The 18,474-nt window shown below is 45.6% G+C and overlaps 1 protein-coding gene across 2 annotated transcripts in view; it reads right to left on the reverse strand.

Annotated features, from left to right (window-relative positions):
* The window catches only part of fstl5 (follistatin-like 5), a 780,144-nt gene that overhangs the window by 345,012 nt on the left and 416,658 nt on the right, over window positions 1-18,474 (reverse strand). Inside the window, exon 1 of one of the 2 annotated variants that reach the window (XM_078209742.1) lies at window positions 10,919-10,973. The exons of the other annotated variant lie outside the window; for it this stretch is intronic. The gene's annotated coding sequence lies outside the window, so the exon portion shown is untranslated. Of the gene's footprint in view, window positions 1-10,918; window positions 10,974-18,474 lie in introns of those variants that run through there. 2 annotated transcript variants of the gene reach the window in all.

The raw sequence follows: 18,474 nt of genomic DNA on the forward strand, positions 1-18,474 counted from the left end.
CCTCCTAGGTTTTGCGGCGGGGTGGGGTGAGCCATTGACAGTGGCAGGACCAGAGAATCCCACAACCAGCAAACAGCACGCCATCTCTCATCGCCGAGAAATGGGTGACTGAGAGGCTGGAGAATTCCCCCCTTCGTATCATCCTTTTCAGCTATTGTGTAAATTCAAATTTCCTTTTCAACATTATTACCCTCTACTGGTATCATAGCAAATGCAAGTCTTTCTCTTTGCTCGAGCTCATCTGTACCATAAATGTAGTTTAAATGTTGTTACATGCACAAACATGTAATACTTTCAAACATATTGGTCCAGAATTTGCTGAGAAAAACAGTGGGTTTAATGTACACACAGTTATTATTGTGTAAACCATAGAACAATGTGTGGCATGGCAGTGATACCCTGTCAACTGTGAGTCACCACAATCTCTTTCATAATTAGAGGTCGCCATCAATCTTCAAATGTGTTTCAAGCACTTGCTACATTTTACTGCTAAAATTACCCTATTATCCTAGTGTCTGCGTGGGTTTCCTCCGGGTGCTCCGGTTTCATAGAACATAGAACAGTACAGCACAGAACAGGCCCTTCGGCCCACGATGTTGTGCCGAGCTTTATCTGAAACCAAGATCAAGCTATCCCACTCCCTATCATCCTGGTGTGCTCCATGTGCCTATCCAATAACCGCTTAAATGTTCCTAAAGTGTCTGACTCCACTATCACTGCAGGCAGTCCATTCCACACCCCAACCACTCTCTGCGTAAAGAACCTACCTCTGATATCCTTCCTATATCTCCCACCACGAACCCTATAGTTATGCCCCCTTGTAATAGCTCCATCCACCCGAGGAAATAGTCTTTGAACGTTCACTCTATCTATCCCCTTCATCATTTTATAAACCTCTTTTAAGTCTCCCCTCAGCCTCCTCCACTCCAAAGAGAAAAGCCCCAGCTCCCTCAACCTTGCCTCATAAGACCTACCCTCCAAACCAGGCAGCATCCTGGTAAATCTCCTCTGCACTCTTTCCAGCGCTTCCACATCCTTCTTATAGTGAGGTGACCAGAACTGCACACAATATTCCAAATGTGGTCTCACCAAGGTCCTGTACAGTTGCAGCATAACCCCACGGCTCTTAAACTCCAACCCCCTGTTAATAAAAGCTAACACACTATAGGCCTTCTTCACAGCTCTATCCACTTGAGTGGCAATCTTTAGAGATCTGTGGATATGAACCCCAAGCTCTCTCTGTTCCTCCACAATCTTCAGAACCCTACCTTTGAACCTGTAATCCACATTTAAATTTGTCCAACCAAAATGAATCACCTCACATTTATCAGGGTTAAACTCCATTTGCCATTTTTCAGCCCAGCTTTGCATCCTTTCTATGTCTCTTTGCAGCCTACAACAGCCCTCCACCTCATCCACTACTCCACCAATCTTGGTGTCATCAGCAAATTTACTGATCCACCCACAGTCCAAAAATTTACTGTTTCCTCCCACAGTCCAAAGATGTGCGGGTTAGAACATAGAACATAGAACATTACAGCGCAGAACAGGCCCTTCGGCCCACGATGTTGCACCGACCAGTTAAAAAAAAACTGTGACCCTCCAACCTAAACCAATTTCTTTTCGTCCATGAACCTATCTACGGATCTCTTAAACGCCCCCAAACTAGGCGCATTTACTACTGATGCTGGCAGGGCATTCCAATCCCTCACCACCCTCTGGGTAAAGAACCTACCCCTGACATCGGTTCTATAACTACCCCCCCTCAATTTAAAGCCATGCCCCCTCGTGCTGGATTTCTCCATCAGAGGAAAAAGGCTATCACTATCCACCCTATCTAAACCTCTAATCATCTTATATGTTTCAATAAGATCCCCTCTTAGCCTTTCCAGCGAAAACAATCCCAAATCCCTCAGCCTCTCCTCATAGGATCTCCCCTCCATACCAGGCAACATCCTGGTAAACCTCCTCTGCACCCTCTCCAAAGCCTCCACATCCTTCCTGTAATGTGGGGACCAGAACTGCACACAGTACTCCAAGTGCGGCCGCACCAGAGTTGTGTACAGTTGCAACATAACACTACGACTCCTAAATTCAATCCCCCTACCAATAAACGCCAAGACACCATATGCCTTCTTAACAACCTTATCTACTTGATTCCCAACTTTCAGGGATCTATGCACACATACACCTAGATCCCTCTGCTCCTCCACACTATTCAAAGTCCTCCCGTTAGCCCTATACTCAACACATCTGTTATTCCTACCAAAGTGAATTACCTCACACTTCTCCGCATTAAACTCCATCCGCCACCTCTCGGCCCAACTTTGCAACCTGTCTAAGTCTTCCTGCAAACTACGACACCCTTCCTCACTGTCTACCACACCACCGACTTTGGTGTCATCAGCAAATTTGCTAATCCACCCAACTATACCCTCATCCAGATCATTAATAAATATTACAAACAGCAGTGGCCCCAAAACAGATCCCTGAGGTACACCACTTGTAACCGCACTCCATGATGAATATTTACTATCAACCACCACCCTCTGTTTCCTATCCGCTAGCCAATTCCTGATCCAATTTCCTAGATCACCCCCAATCCCATACATCTGCATTTTCTGCAGAAGCCTACCATGGTGAACCTTATCAAACGCCTTACTAAAATCCATATATACCACGTCCACTGCCTTGCCCCCATCCACCTCCTTGGTCACTTTCTCAAAAAACTCAATAAGGTTAGTAAGGCACGACCTACCTGCCACAAAACCATGCTGACTATCACCTATCAATTCATTACTCTCCAAATAACTATAAATCCTATCCCTTATAATTTTTTCCAACATCTTGCCGACAACAGAAGTGAGACTCACCGGTCTATAATTCCCGGGGAAGTCTCTGTTCCCCTTCTTAAACAATGGGACAACATTCGCTAACCTCCAATCTTCTGGTACTATACCAGAGGCCAACGATGACCTGAAGATCAGAGCCAGAGGCTCTGCAATCACTTCTCTTGCCTCCCAGAGAATCCTTGGATAAATCCCATCCGGACCAGGGGATTTATCTATTTTCAGACCCTCCAGAATATCCTGCACATCCTCCTTATCAACTGTAATACTGTCTATTCTACTCCCTTGCAACCCAGTGTCCTCCTCAGCTATATTCATGTCCCCTTGCGTGAACACCGAAGAGAAATATTGGTTCATTGGCCATGCTAAAATTGCCCCTTAGTGTCCTGGGATGCGTAGATTAGAGGGATTAGCGAGTTAAATATGTAGGGATATGGGGGTAGGGCCTGGGTGGAATTGTTGTCGGTGCAGACTCGATGGGCCGAATAGCCTCTTTCTGTACTGTAGGGGTTGCTATGGTTTCTATGAGGCGTGGTAAAATGGAAAAAGCCTTTTATCAATGAGATTTATATTTCTGCCATACTACCACACACAACACACCACACACACTGGGGTTTGTGCCACCAGTGACAAATGCAAGGTCAGTGTTAATTAAACCCAACTCCTTCACTCAGACCTACTTCCCTCCCCCTTCCCTGGTGGCCAAGACTTGGGGTCTTGTCTGTCTCTCTCTAGCTCTGTTTCTGAAGCAAAAATGCAAAAAAGGTTTTACTGGTTAGCTGTGCTGCTTGGCACTTTTTAATGATTGTTTTTAGTAATTACTTATCTTTTAAAACAATTGATTTATTGATTTGACAATGTTTTTGTCTACACAGCAAGTTGTTAATGTGTTCTTCATACGCAAACTTTAGACATTCCTGTTCAAAGTTGAATCAAAGCTGATCTCAGACAGCTACTGTAAGTTTCTTGCTGAAGGAGAATGAGGGGCTCACAAAAGGTCTGAGAGACGGGCAAAAGGGGTTATTTTTGCTCCAATTTAAATAGGATGTGTTGGAAATGCTCAGCATGCCTGGAGGCATCTCTGCAGAGAGAAATAGGGTCATACAAACAAGGAGCAGAAGTAAGCCATTAAGCCCCTCAAACCTGCTCTGCCATCGTAACCTCAATTCTGCATCTCGTCTACCCCGATAACCTATCACCCCATTACTTACCAAGAATCTATCCACTTTTGCCTTTAAAATATTCAAAGACTCTGCTTCCACCAATTGCAATCACCAGAAAAGCAATGGAAGGTGTCACTGGCAGTGTTATCAAAAGGTACTTACACAAACTTCTCAACAGGGTCACTTACAAAATTGAAATCAATAAGAATCGGAAGAGGGAGTGAAACTTTCCAAACATTGGAGTCATTCATAGCACAAAGAAAGATGATTGTGGTTGTTGGATGCAAATCATCTCAGCCCCAGTACATCACTGAAGGAGTTCCTGAAGGTTGTGTCCTAGACCTAGCCATTGTCAGCTGTTTCATCAATGGCTATCCCTCCGACAGGAGGTCAAAGGTTGTGATGTTCACTGATCATTGCACTATTTTCACTACTATTCAGGACCGCTTCAGGTATTGAATCTGTCTGCGTCCACATAAAGCAAAACCAGGAAAACAAACAGGCCTGGGTTGATTAGCAGCAAGTAACATTTCTGCCACACAAATGATGGGGAAATGACCATCTGCAACAAGAAAGAATTTAATGCCAATCCCTTGACGTCCAAAGGTATTACCATCACTGTGTCCTCAACATAAACATATTGGGTGGTTACAGTTGTACAGAAACTTAACTGGACCAGCTATAAATACTGTGGCTACAAGAGGCTGGGAATTCTGCACTGTGTAAATCACCTCCTGATTCTTCACAGTATGCCTACCATTAACAAGATACAAGTCAGCAATATGATGGAATACTCTCCACTTGCCTGGTTGAATGCAACTCCAATGACATTAAAGAAGCTGGACATCTTCCAAGCAATGCACAAAGCAGCTCACTTAATTGGCATCCTACCCAGCATCTCAAATATTCATTTCTTCCATCACTCACATATAATGACAGCAGTGTTTCCTATCTACAAGATGCACAGCAGCACCATGCCTCCTTCAACAGCACTTTTCAAACTAACTACCTCTACTACTTAAGATTGTTCATGGCAGCATTTACGGGGACACGATCACCGACAAGTTCCCTTTCAAGTCACACACTAGTCTGTCTGCCTTGGAGCTATATCATCGTTCCTTCAATTCCTCTGGGTCAAAAACGTGAGACTAAATCACACGGACTGCAGTAGTTCAAGGAGGCAGCTCATCACCACTTACTCAAGTCAATTAAGAATGGGCAACAAATGCTGCTCTTGTCAGCAGCACTCACATCCTATGAATCAGTGGTTCCCAAAGGGTGCGGCGCGCCACATTGGTGCGGCAAGAGAGGATGGCAAGTGTGGCAGGAAGATTCAAGGACAATCAAATAAACATTTAAACATGGATTAGATATTTTTCCAAAATGATTGTTTTATACTTTCTGGATGTCCCATGATCATATTGTAAAGTAGTTGTGTTCTATGTTATGATTTAATCTCAGTTGTTTGGATTTAATCTCAGTTGTTTGGATTTAATCTCAGTTGTTTGGGTTTAATCTCAGTTGTTTGGGTTTAATCTCAGTTGTTTGGGTTTAATCTCAGTTGTTTGGGTTTAATCCCAGTTGTTGTGGATTTAATCTCAGTTGTTTGGGTTTAATATCAGTTGTTTGGGTTTAATATCAGTTGTTTGGGTTTAATCTCAGTTGTTTGGGTTTAATATCAGTTGTTTGGATTTAATCTCAGTTGTTTGGGTTTAATATCAGTTGTTTGGGTTTAATATCAGTTGTTCTGGGTTTAATCTCAGTTGTTTGGGTTTAATATCAGTTGTTTAGGTTTAATCTCAGTTGTTTTGGGTTTAATCTCAGTTGTTTGGGTTTAATATCAGTTGTTCTGGGTTTAATCTCAGTTGATTGGGTTTAATATCAGTTGTTTAGGTTTAATCTCAGTTGTTTTGGGTTTAATCTCAGTTGTTTGGGTTTAATATCAGTTGTTCTGGGTTTAATCTCAGTTGTTCTGGGTTTAATATCAGTTGTTTGGGTTTAATCTCAGTTGTTTGGGTTTAATCTCAGTTGTTTGGGTTTAATATCAGTTGTTAATATCAGGGATTTGTTCCCAGGAGCAGGCTGAGGGTAAGAGAGTGGGTTTTCTGACTTTAATTAATTATTTATTTTTTCAGTTAATTTTGGGTTTAAAATCGGAGGTTTTTTTCAAAACCGGAAGTCGGGCCAGGAGAGGCCTGGGGAAGTTTTTGGAGGGTTTAAAAGCGCACCAAAGTATACAGCGGGCAGCATCGTAGCGGGCAGCAGAGTGAGTGGGAAGTTGAGTGAGCTGTCAGGGCTTTGGCTCACAGGGCTTGGACGAGCAGGGGTGAGTTTTTGTTTCCTTACACTCTTATTAACTTTTCACTGTCTTACTTGACATAAAGTGTCCAGTATGAGTGTGAAACCAGTGTGTTGTTCCCAGTGTAGGATGTGGGAGGTCCTGGAGGCATCTGGCCTCCCGGACATCCACATCTGTGAGGGGTGTGTCGAGCTGCGGTTCCTGAGGGACCGTGTTAGGGAGCTGGAACTGCAGCTCGAGGATCTTAGGCTGATGAGGGAGAATGAGGAGGTGATAGACAAGAGCTATCATCAGGTGGTCACACCAGGGCAACGGGAGGAGGCCAAGTGGGTGATGGCCAGGAAGGGTAAGGCTTGGGTGGTTGAGAGCACCCCAGTGGATTTGCCCCTGCACAACAAGTACTCCTGCTTGAGTACTGCTGGGGGGGACAGCCCGCCTGGGGGAAGCAGCAGTGGCCGTGTCTCCGCAGTGGAGTCCAGCCCTGTAACTCAGAGGGCTAAGGAAAAGAGGAGGAAGGCGGTATTAATCGGGGACTCGATGGTGAAGGGGACAGACAGGCGTTTCTGCGGAGGTAGGCCGGATTCTCGCATGGTGGTCTGCCTCCCTGGGGCCGGGATCCAGGATGTCGCTAGTCGCGTCCCGGAAATCCTGAGGTGGGAGGGAGAGGAGCCTGAGGTAGCGGTACATATTGGTACCGCTGATATGGGTAGGAAGGGAGAAGGGGTCATGAAAAGGGAGTACAGGGAATTAGGGAGACAGCTGAGAAAGAGGAAAGCAAAGGTAGTAATCTCAGGATTACTGCCTGTGCCACGGGAAGGTGAGGGCAGGAATGGAGTGAGGTGGAAGATGAATGTGTGGCTGAGGGACTGGTGCAGGGGGCAGGGATTCAGGTTCCTGGACCATTGGGACCTCTTTAGGGGCAGGGGTGATCTGTATACAAAAAACGGGTGGAACTTGAATCACACGGGGACCAATATCCTGGCCGGTAGGTTGGCTAAGGTTACTGGGGAGAATTTAAACTAGATAGGTTGGGGGGAGGGGAGCTAGAAGAGTTGACTAGGATCAAGGAACTAATTGATGGGGTGGAGGATGCAGGGGTAAGGGGAATTACAAAATTAATGGTAGAGGAGAGGGTGCAAGTGAATGAAGGCGGTAATTTAGATAAGGGAGTAGAGGGAGAGGGTGTTCGCGACTCATCAAAGCGGGTCCAGATAAAAGTTGGAATAAGGACACTTTGCCTGAATGCACGAAGCATTCGGAACAAGGTAAATGAGTTGATGATGCAAATCAGCACGAGTGGGTACGATCTAGTGGCCATTACAGAAACGTGGCTGAAAGGTGACCAGGACTGGGAGATGAATATCCAGGGGTATCAGGCGTTTAGGAAGAATAGACAGGAAGGAAAAGGTGGTGGGGTCGCGCTATTAATAAGAGATAATATCAGGGTAGTACTGAGGGATGACATAGGCTCTGAGGAACAAAACGTGGAATCGTTATGGGTAGAGATGAGGAATAGTAGAGGGAGAAAGACACTAGTAGGTGTGGTATATAGGCCCCCAAATAATAATGTTGAGGTAGGGAGGGCTATAAACAAGCAGATAAGGGATGCGTGTAAAAACGGAACGGCAATAATCATGGGGGACTTCAACATGCACATTGACTGGCAGACTCAAGTCGGTAAGGGTGGAATGGAGGAAGAGTTCTTAGAATGCTGTCGGGATAGTTTCCTTGAACAGCATGTTACGGAACCGACGAGGGAACGAGCTATTTTGGATCTGGTATTGTGTAACGAGGTAGGTAGAATTAAGGATCTTATTGTGAAGGACCCTCTTGGGTCTAGTGACCACAATATGGTCGAATTTCTGATTCAGATGGAAGAGGAGAAAGTTTGGTCTCAAACCAGTGTCCTCTGTTTGAACAGAGGGAAATATGATAGGATGAGGGATGAATTGGCTAAGGTAGACTGGGAGAGCAGGCTGGCAGGTAGGATAGCTGAGGAACAGTGGAGGATTTTTAAGGAGATCCTTTTCAGTTCTCAGCAAAAATATATTCCAGCAAAAAACAAGGATTGTAAGAAAAGGGAGAACCAGCCGTGGATAACGAAGGAAATAAAGGAGAGTATTAAAATAAAAACAGCTGCGTACAGAGTGGCCAAAAATAGTGGAGAAACAAGTGATTGGGAAAAATTTAAGAAACAACAAAGAGAGACTAAGAAAGCGATAAAGAAAGGAAGGATAGACTATGAAGCTAGGCTAGCAATTAATATAAAAAATGATAGTAAAAGTTTTTATCAATATATAAAAAGGAATAGAGTGGCTAGAGTGAATGTTGGACCCTTGGAGGACGAGAGGGGGGAGTTAATAGTGGGAAATGAGGATATGGCTGAGTCTTTAAATAAGTTTTTTGTGTCGGTCTTCACGGTGGAGGACACAAATAGTTTGCCAAATATTAACGATAGAGGGTTGGCAGCAGGAGAAATACTTAATACGATTAATGTTACCAGAGAGGCAGTGCTGGGTAGACAAATGGGACTGAAGGTGGACAAGTCCCCGGGTCCGGATGGAATGCATCCCAGGGTATTGAAAGAAATGTCAGAGGTAATAGTGGATGCGTTAGTGATTATTTATCAAAACTCGTTGCATTCTGGGGTAGTGCCGGTTGATTGGAAAACGGCTAATGTTACGCCGCTGTTTAAAAAAGGAAGGAGACAAAAGGCGGGTAACTATAGGCCGGTCAGCTTAACGTCTGTAGTAGGGAAAATGCTGGAATCCATTATTAAAGAGGAGATAGCAGGGCATCTGGATAGAAATGGTTTGATCAATCAGACGCAGCATGGATTCATGAGGGGAAAGTCGTGCTTGACGAACATGTTGGATTTTTATGAAGATGTGACTAGGGCGGTTGATGGAGGAGAACCGGTGGATGCGGTGTTTTTGGATTTCCAAAAGGCGTTTGATAAGGTGCCCCATAAAAGGCTACTGAAGAAGATTAGGGCACACGGAGTTGGGGGTAGTGTGTTAAAGTGGATTGGGGACTGGCTATCCGACAGGAAGCAAAGAGTCGGAATAAATGGGTGTTTTTCCGGTTGGAGGAAGGTAACTAGTGGCGTGCCGCAGGGATCGGTACTCGGGCCGCAACTGTTTACCATTTATATAGATGATCTGGAGGAGGGGACGGAGTGTAGGGTAACGAAGTTTGCAGACGACACAAAGATAAGTGGAAAAGTGAATCGTGTGGAGGACGGAGAAGATCTGCAGAGAGATTTGGACAGGCTGAGTGAGTGGGCGAGGATATGGCAAATGGAGTATAACGTTGAGAAATGCGAGGTTATACACTTTGGAGGAAATAATAACAAATGGGATTACTATCTCAATGGAAACAAATTAAAACATGCTACCGTGCAAAGGGACCTGGGGGTCCTTGTGCATGAGACGCAAAAGCCCAGTCTGCAGGTACAACAGGTGATCAAGAAGGCAAATGGGATGTTGGCCTATATTGCGAAGGGGATAGAATATAAAAGCAGGGATGTCTTGATGCACCTGTACAGGGCATTGGTGAGGCCGCAGCTGGAATACTGTGTGCAGTATTGGTCCCCTTATATGAGGAAGGATATATTGGCATTGGAGGGAGTGCAGAGAAGGTTCACCAGGTTGATACCGGAGATGAGGGGTTTGGATTATGAGGAGAGGCTGAGGAGATTGGGTTTGTACTCGTTGGAGTTTAGAAGGATGAGGGGGGATCTTATGGAGACTTATAAGATAATGCGGGGGCTGGATAGGGTGGAGGCGGAGAGATTCTTTCCACTTAGTAAGGAAGTTAAAACTAGAGGACACAGCCTCAAAATAAAGGGGGGTCGGTTTAAGACAGAGTTGAGGAGGAACTTCTTCTCCCAGAGGGTGGTGAATCTCTGGAATTCTCTGCCCACTGAGGTGGTGGAGGCTACCTCGCTGAATATGTTTAAAGCGCGGATGGATGGATTCCTGATCGGTAAGGGAATTAAGGGTTATGGGGATCAGGCGGGTAAGTGGTACTGATCCACGTCAGATCAGCCATGATCTTATTGAATGGCGGGGCAGGCTCGAGGGGCTAGATGGCCTACTCCTGCTCCTATTTCTTATGTTCTTATGTTCTTATGAATCAAGCTCTGCTAGGAGTTTTTTTTTGTTTTTGAATGTATTTCTTAACAATAAAAAATTTGGTGTGGCGCGAGCAAATTTTTATTCCGAAAGTACGGCCCAGTGAAAAAAGTTTGGGAACCACTGCTATGAATGAACAAAAAAAATGGGCCTGATGAAACAATCTCTCTTCCATTTCAAATAATTGCATAACACCTTCCCCTAAAACAGAGGCCTGAAGCAAAATAATTCACAAAAAGTTAAAGAGCATGACTTCACTAAAATTCAATTGTTGCATTCTCTGAATCAGAAAAACCACAGTGAAGAGCCAGGGCTCAAAGTCCAGGATATAACAGACAACAACCGTGAAATGGCGCAGATTAGGAAATAGTGCTGCAATGCCAATCTAGTGTTTAAAGACAGGAGACATAAGGAGAAAGGAATTCCTAACGCTTGGAAAAATAGTTTTCACATTTATGGAGCATCACTCACTTTTTCAGGACAGGCCAAAGCACTTTGCAATGAAACATGGCGTGACGGATTTTATGGAGAGCTGATGAGACACGCGCGGGGCCGTCCCCGGTCTAGGGCCCAAAGTGGAAACCCCGTTCGCCGGGACTGCTGGCCAATCAGAGGCCGGCAGCTCACCAGCGTCTCTCAGAATGCACTGTCTGCTGCTGGAACAACGCCCACCAGAGGTCCAGGGTCAAGGGATGACCCAGGCAGGACGTCATGGGAGACTTTTCTTCAACTAAAACCATGATTTAAACAGCTATCCAAGCTAGCAGACTCATTAACATCTCAATGGAAGGGACTGTACCAAGTGTCAATCTTAGTTACGAGTTGTAGTCGATGGAGTGGAGCTTCAATCTTCTGATTGTAAGACTGAAGTGTTACAAATGGAACAAAGCTAAGGTTGTGTTGTGAGTCCTGATTTAAGGGTGGCACAGTGGTTAGCACTGCTGCCTCACAGTGCCAGAGACCCGGGTTCAATTCTGGCCTGGGGTAACTGTGTGGAGTTTGCACATTCTCTCTGTTTGTTTGGGTTTCCTCTGGGTGCTTCAATTTCCTCTCACAGTCCAAAGATGTGCAGGGTTAGGTGGTTTGGCCATGCTAAATTGCCTGTTAGTGTCAGGGGGGTTAGCAGGTAAATATGTAGAATTACGGGGATAGGGACTGGGTCAGATTGTTGGAAGTTTAACACCAGGTTAAAGTCCAACAGGTTTATTTGGTAGCAAATGCCACTACCATGACATGACAGTAGTCGTTCTGTTATGTAGCATGTCCAGCTGCTGACAGTGTGGACAGGGATATCTAGCTTTCCACCAACCTTAAATTTCCAACCCCAATCAATACCAGTGGCATTTGCTACCAAATAAACCTGTTGGACTTTAACCTGGTGTTGTTAAACTTCTTACTGTGTTTACCCCAGTCCAACGCCGGCATCTCCACATCAGATTGTTGGTGCAGGCTTGATGGGCTGATTGGCCTCCTTCTGCACTGTTGGGATTCTATCATTTGTACTCAATTGTGGCATAAATTGGAACAATACGTAGAATAGTTTTTTTCAAGAAAGCGAGTGCTAAGAGGTTATGTAAAAAATTAAACACAATAAACAGACAGGATAACTGAGGATTGAATCCATTCTGTTATTATCTAATAAGAGTGTTCTTTCTGCTTATTGTGATGTTCTGAACAGAAAGTGATTCTAAGTGGTTTTCACTGCATCATAGAAGGAGATTGTGGTGTAATGGTAATAATCCAGAGGCTCGGGTTAATGTTCTGGGAATATGGAAAATCCCACCATGACAGCTGGTGGAATTTAAATTCAATTAATCAGTCCATCTGGATTTGAAAGCTGGTCTGAGTAATGATGTCATGAAACTACCATCAATGTGTGTGAAAAAAATAATGCTTTGTCTTTCCTGGTCTGTCCTAACCGAGGTGTAATTCCAAATCGACATAAAGTGGTTGAATTTGAAATTGCCTGCAATGAAAAATAAATACCAAATAGTCAATTCCTCACAAAGATTTGTAAATGCTGCTGGAAGTCAAGTTAATAACAGCACTGCTGAGTGACTCCCAGCTCACCGTCATTCTGTTATGTAGCATGTCCAGCTGCTGACAGTGTGGACAGGGATATTAGCTTTCCACCAACCTTAAATTTCCAACCCCAATCTTTCTTTTTAATTCTCCTTCTTCCAATGGACTGTTTATGGGCAGTAATCAGAGGGGTTGGGATGGTAGTCAGGTGGTGAAGATTGGGTCAGTGGGGGGTGGGGAGTCAGGGTGTCAGTGGATTTGGAGGATTGGGAGAGTTGAGGGAATGGGGGAAAAAGTGGAGTCACTTCTATTGTTACCCAGGTGTTACATCAGGTTTTAATCTGTCTAAGATTTCCTGGGTAACCATCCACAGAGTCAATGCATTGGGACTTCCAAAGGGTCCGGTAGGGTACCTTGGAGACATAGTTCTGGTTACTAACTATATGGAGACTGGCAGATCTGGGTTCAGTGACAGCATTCTCGTTTCTGTGTTGGAAGGTTGTTGTTAAGATGGAGACTACCGGAGGGGAGGTCGTTCCTGAGAACTCACATGGAGGCAAGCCAACACGAACAAACAAGGGTTTATTGAACATACTGCCCTCCTTGCACTCCAGCCCTCAACTGCTTGTAAGGGGGATTCCCAGGCAGGAACCACCACCCCAAGTCATCTGACCCATCCTCTTAAAGGGGCTACGCCCCGTATACATAACTCTCCTCCCCTCTAAATCGCAATCCCCCATACAGAAATAACAGTTAACTATTTACACATAACATGCATGATCATGAATTTACACATTACAAACGGTAATAAATATTCATTTGGCCTCCCACCCAAATGTTCATGTTATATTAACATGATCAATTGGTCCGGAGGCCAATGGTTTCCTGGGAGCTGGAAGCGGCTTTAAGTCCCTCTCCAACGATCATGGCTCTGGTGAGTCTGTCCTCGGGCATTCTTCCTTCCGCACATCGTTAGAACAGTACCGTTGTTCCCAGCTCATCAGAAGAAGGTACAGCCATGGGACCCAGGCTTCCTTTTTCTGGGACCTCTGCCGGACCCGGCTGAAACGTCTCCGTGGTCCATATGCCTATGCCAAACCACACGTCTCTCATTTCCATGGTATAGGACAGCAGTCTTGGCTAATATTACTGCCGGAACCCACTTCTCTTCCGGAGGATAGTTCCTAGCTAGAACTACTTTGTCTTTTTGAAAAGTTTTTGTTTTGCATGTTTGGTGCGCCAGTCCATCCGCCTCTTGGTTGCTTTCCAATACTCTCCTGGTCTTGGCCTCAGTAAATCAAATATTGTCCGTAATTGTCTTCCAAGCATCAACATCGCAGGGGGGCATTTTGTCGTTGCATGCGGGATATTCCGATACACATTTAGAAACTGGTTCACTCTTCGCCTCGATGACCCTTCCCCTCTTGAAGTCTCCAAGGAGTGTTTTACCAACTGCATAAAATGCTCCGCTAGACCATTCGTCGCCCAATGATATGGTGCAGACTTGACATGCCACGTACTCTACTAATTCCTGCGAGACAAATTGCACTCTGTTGTCGCTTACCACTTGCTCCCAATAACCAAAGCTGATGAACATGTCATCGAGCCTATCCAGGGTCACCTCTATAGTAGCTGACTTCATGCATATCACCTCTGGCCACTTATGCCAGGGAACTTATGCCATAATGCAGCCACCAGTAACAGGCAGTTTTCCACCGCCCCAGCAAAATCAATATGGACACGTTCCCAAGATCCTTTTGGCCATACCCAAGGATGTATTGGTGACGCTGGTGGTGCTTTCCGAATTTGGGAGCAGGCAACACACGCTCCTACTTTCCCTTCTATGCTAACATCAATGTTTGGCCACCAGACATAACTCCTGGCCACCTCTTTCATCCGTACTACACCTGGGTGCCCTTGGCGCAGCTGCTCCAACACCTTCCTCCACAAAGTAGGTGGAATAATGACCTGCATACCTCACAACAAACAAGTGTCCTGTACCAACATTTCCCACAGTCAGCTTAAATAGGGCCTCAATTCTGGGTCCTTCTTGTGATGAGTTGTTCCATTCTAGACGAGGTCTATCTCTCAACTCAGTATGGGATCTTTTCTAGTGTCCTGTTTAACATTCACAGCTGTAGTCAGGACTTTATTCTCTTGTGAAAAGTACATTATCTTTGCAGTTCCCTCAGAATCCTCCTGTTCTCTGGCAAGGGCAGTCTCAATAACACATCTGCCACTGACAATAATGGATCTCATACGAACGTACCCACCTTTGTACCTCGATGTAGCCATTGTCAGAATGCCTGAAAGAGGCCCAAAATTTTGGTGAGTGGCCTGTGGTCCGTCAGTAGGACAAATTTCTGGCCATACAGGAATTGGTGAAACTTCACAAATCCAAAAATGATATCAAGTGCCTCCCTCTCTATTTGAGCGTAATTTTCCTCCATCTCAGAGAGTGACCAAGACGCAAAAGTGATGGGTTGATCTTCCCCATTTGTCATGATGTGGGATACAACCACTCCCACCGTATGGCGGCGCGTCACAGGCCAGTTGAAGAAGTAATTTTGGGTTAAAGTGTACCACAACTTCAGACTCCTTTAATGCCTCCTTTGCCATGTCTAACCTTTCATCAGTATTCGATGCAAAAGCTTCAATATCGTCACCAAATCCAGCACAAATTTGAAATAAGAATTGCTGAGTCCCAGAAAAGACCTCAACTGGGACCCATTTTCCAGTCTGGGCCCCTCCATAATTCGGTGCCTTATGCAACCCTTCACCATCAATGATGTGACCAAGGTACTTAACTGAATCCTTGAAATTTGCATTTTTCTTCCTAATTTGCAGACTATGTTCCTGTAGCCTCTTCAGCGTCTCTTCCAGGTTCCATAAATGTTCCTCGTTGGTGGCACCTGTGATCAGTATATCATCCAAGTAACATTGACCCCAGGCAGGCCACTTAGAATTTGGTCCGTTGCCCTCTGAAAAATGGCTGGAGCTTGTAATGAAACAATCCTTTTTGGATGATAATCCCCTACTTGTAGATACGCTTGTGAAAGGTCCATTTTTGTAATACAAATTTCCCCCAGCCAGGCCACTAAAGCAATCCTCGATGAGGGTTAACTGTTCTGCACATAACGTCAGGTTCACGGTGACCTTAAAGTCCCCACATAAACTCACTGATCCATCGGTCTTCATGACTGGGACTATGGGCGTGGCTCACTCACTCATGACCACTGGTTCTAATATCCCCAACTCAACCAATCTCTCCAGTTCGGCCTCCACCTTGGGTCTAATTGCATACTGCATGAGCTTTCATGCTCCTGGGGCAAATTCCTGGTTTCAGCTGTATATTCACCTTCACTCCTTTCATCTCACCAAGGATTCCATTAAACGCCTGGTATCTTCCCAATATCTCATACAAGCCTGAATGAGAGTCTGTTTACCATTTCCCAATTTAGTCTCAATTGTTTCACCCATACTTTTCCAAACAATGCAGGATAATTCCCTTTTACGACGTACAAAGGTAGACGTGCACATTGGTCCCTCAGCTGTACCATGGTGGAGACAAAACCCTTTAAAGGAATCACCTGATCTATATATATTCTCAGAACAATATTCAAGGATTTCAAGGGAAGATTATTCAGCTTGTCTTTATATATGGACTCCAGAATCAACAACACCGCTGCCCCCGTGTCCACCTCCATCTTTACCACCTTCTCTTCCAGTTTGGGCATTGACAGCTTGTACTGACAGCACTCTAAGCTTAAATTTCATTCTCTCCGTCAGTTCCCTTCCGCCCGCAGATCCTGATGACTCCTTGTCCCCCTCAACAATGGCTATTAGCCACTTCCTCCTGGTTGTGGACCCTGGTCACTTATGTTTCACCCCTTCCTGGGACACTGATGCTCTACAATTTCAGGCAATTTTCCTGCGGTTTCAACATTGAGCTCCTCTCATCCAACCACTGGCCTCCATGTAGCCCTTTTTGCCACACTGGCAACCTTCTTCGGGCCTCGATTGACTTTCTTGTTGTAAACCATCTACAAACCAATCTAGAAGCACTTCCTGAAGAAAAGCTCCAAAATTACAACATTCTGCCAAGCTTTTGACAGCTGTTACAAATTTTATGATGTTTTCGCCCTCCAGTTGGTCCCGCTTGTAAAACCTGTTCTGTTCTACAATTTGCAATGGTTGTGGCGCAGTCTCCCTTTAACAACTTGCACAACTCTGTGAATTGTTTTATCAGTTGGTTTCTCTGGCTACAGTATATTCCTTAGGAATCTGAACATTTTACTCCCACTGTGCTCAAGAGCTCAAGGGCAGCACGGTAGCACAGTGGTTAGCACTGCTGCTTCACAGCTCCAGGGTCCCGGGTTCGATTCCCGGCTCGGGTCACTGTCTGTGTGGAGTTTGCACATTCTCGTCGTGTCTGCGTGGGTTTCCTCCGGGTGCTCCGGTTTCCTCCCACAGTCCAAAGATGTGCGGGTTAGGTTGCTTGGCCAGGTTAAAAAAATTGCCCCTTAGAGTCCTGGGATGCATAGGTTAGAGGGGTTAGTGGGTAAAATATGTGGGGGTAGGGCCTGGGTGGGATTGTGGTCGGTGCAGACTCGATGGGCCGAATGGCCTCCTTCTGCACTGTAGGGTTTCTATGATTCTAATACTGGAACAACGAGATCTTCTATCTTGCTCGCTGTAACAAAGATACTGAATCTCTCTAAGTAAGCTAACCAAGCCTTGGCCTCTGTTGAACTCCCTGATGGTTCCGAATTTCCTTGCCATTTCTCCTAGGCAGTGGCAAGGTTTCCCGCCTTTGTACGACGAGGCCTGAAGCCTGTTCCTCCTCCATTGACTCTCGACTGCTGACAGCTGTCCCTCAACGAACACAGGAATCCTTCACTCTCTGTAGTCCAGCAGCGGCTGTAGCGAGCAGCCGAATAGCTGCACCCAACTCCAAGTGCCTATTCCCTTCCTCCACTGTCTGCCCGATGCTTAACCTTGACAGCCTCGTGATCCTGAACACGCCTCCAAAGCAATGTACCTGTTGTGCCTTCTGTGGGCAGGCCTCAATGGTCTGCGGTGAATAAAGAAGAAAGCCTTGCTCCTCCCTCACAGTTGTGGAACCAAGACACAACTGTTGTCGCCAGTGTTAAGACAGAGACTACCAGGGGGTAATTCCCAAGAACTCACATGGAGGCAAGCCACAGGAACAAATAAGGGTTCATTGAACTTACTGCTCTCCTGACACTCCTGCCTGTAAGGGAGGATTACAACTGCCTGTAAGGGCGGATTCCCAGGCAGGTCACTGCCTGCCCAGGGTCACCTGTCCCATCCTCTTAAAGGGGCCACGCCCTGCACACATCCTGATCATCAAAATTTTCCCCACATCACTTGATCCCTTTAATTCCAAGAGGTATCACCCAATCGCAGCTCCTTACAGACCGCATGGATAGGTTGGAGCGGCAGTTAGATGCACTTAGGAGCATGAAGGTGGCAGAAAGCGTCATAGACAAGAGTTTTAGTGATGTGGTGACACCCAAGGTGCAGACAGATAGATGGGTGACCACTAGAAGGGGCAGGCAGTCAGTACAGGAATCCCCGGTGGTCATCCTCCTCTCTAACATATGTTTTGGATACTGTGGGGGGTGGGGGGTGGGGGGGGGGGGAAGGGGGTGGCCTTTCAGGGGATAACAGCAGCAGCAGCCAGAGCAGTGGCACCACGACTGGCTCTGTTGTTAAGCAGGGAGGGATAAAGAGCACTAGAGCAATAGTTATAGGGGACTCTATAGTTAGGAATGCAGATAGGCGCTTCTGTGGACGTGAAAGAGACTCCAGGGTGGTATGTTGCCTCCCTGGTGCCAAGGTCTAGGATGTCTCTGAACAGGCAGAAAGCATTCTGAAGGGAGAGGGTGAACAACCAGAGATCGTGGTACATATTGGTACTAACAACATAGGTAGGAAGAGTGATGAGGTCCTGCAGCAGCAGTTTAGGGAGTTAGGTAAAA

This window comes from Mustelus asterias, chromosome 1 (assembly GCF_964213995.1).
Source record: "Mustelus asterias chromosome 1, sMusAst1.hap1.1, whole genome shotgun sequence".
Classification (NCBI taxonomy): Eukaryota; Metazoa; Chordata; class Chondrichthyes; order Carcharhiniformes; family Triakidae; genus Mustelus; species Mustelus asterias.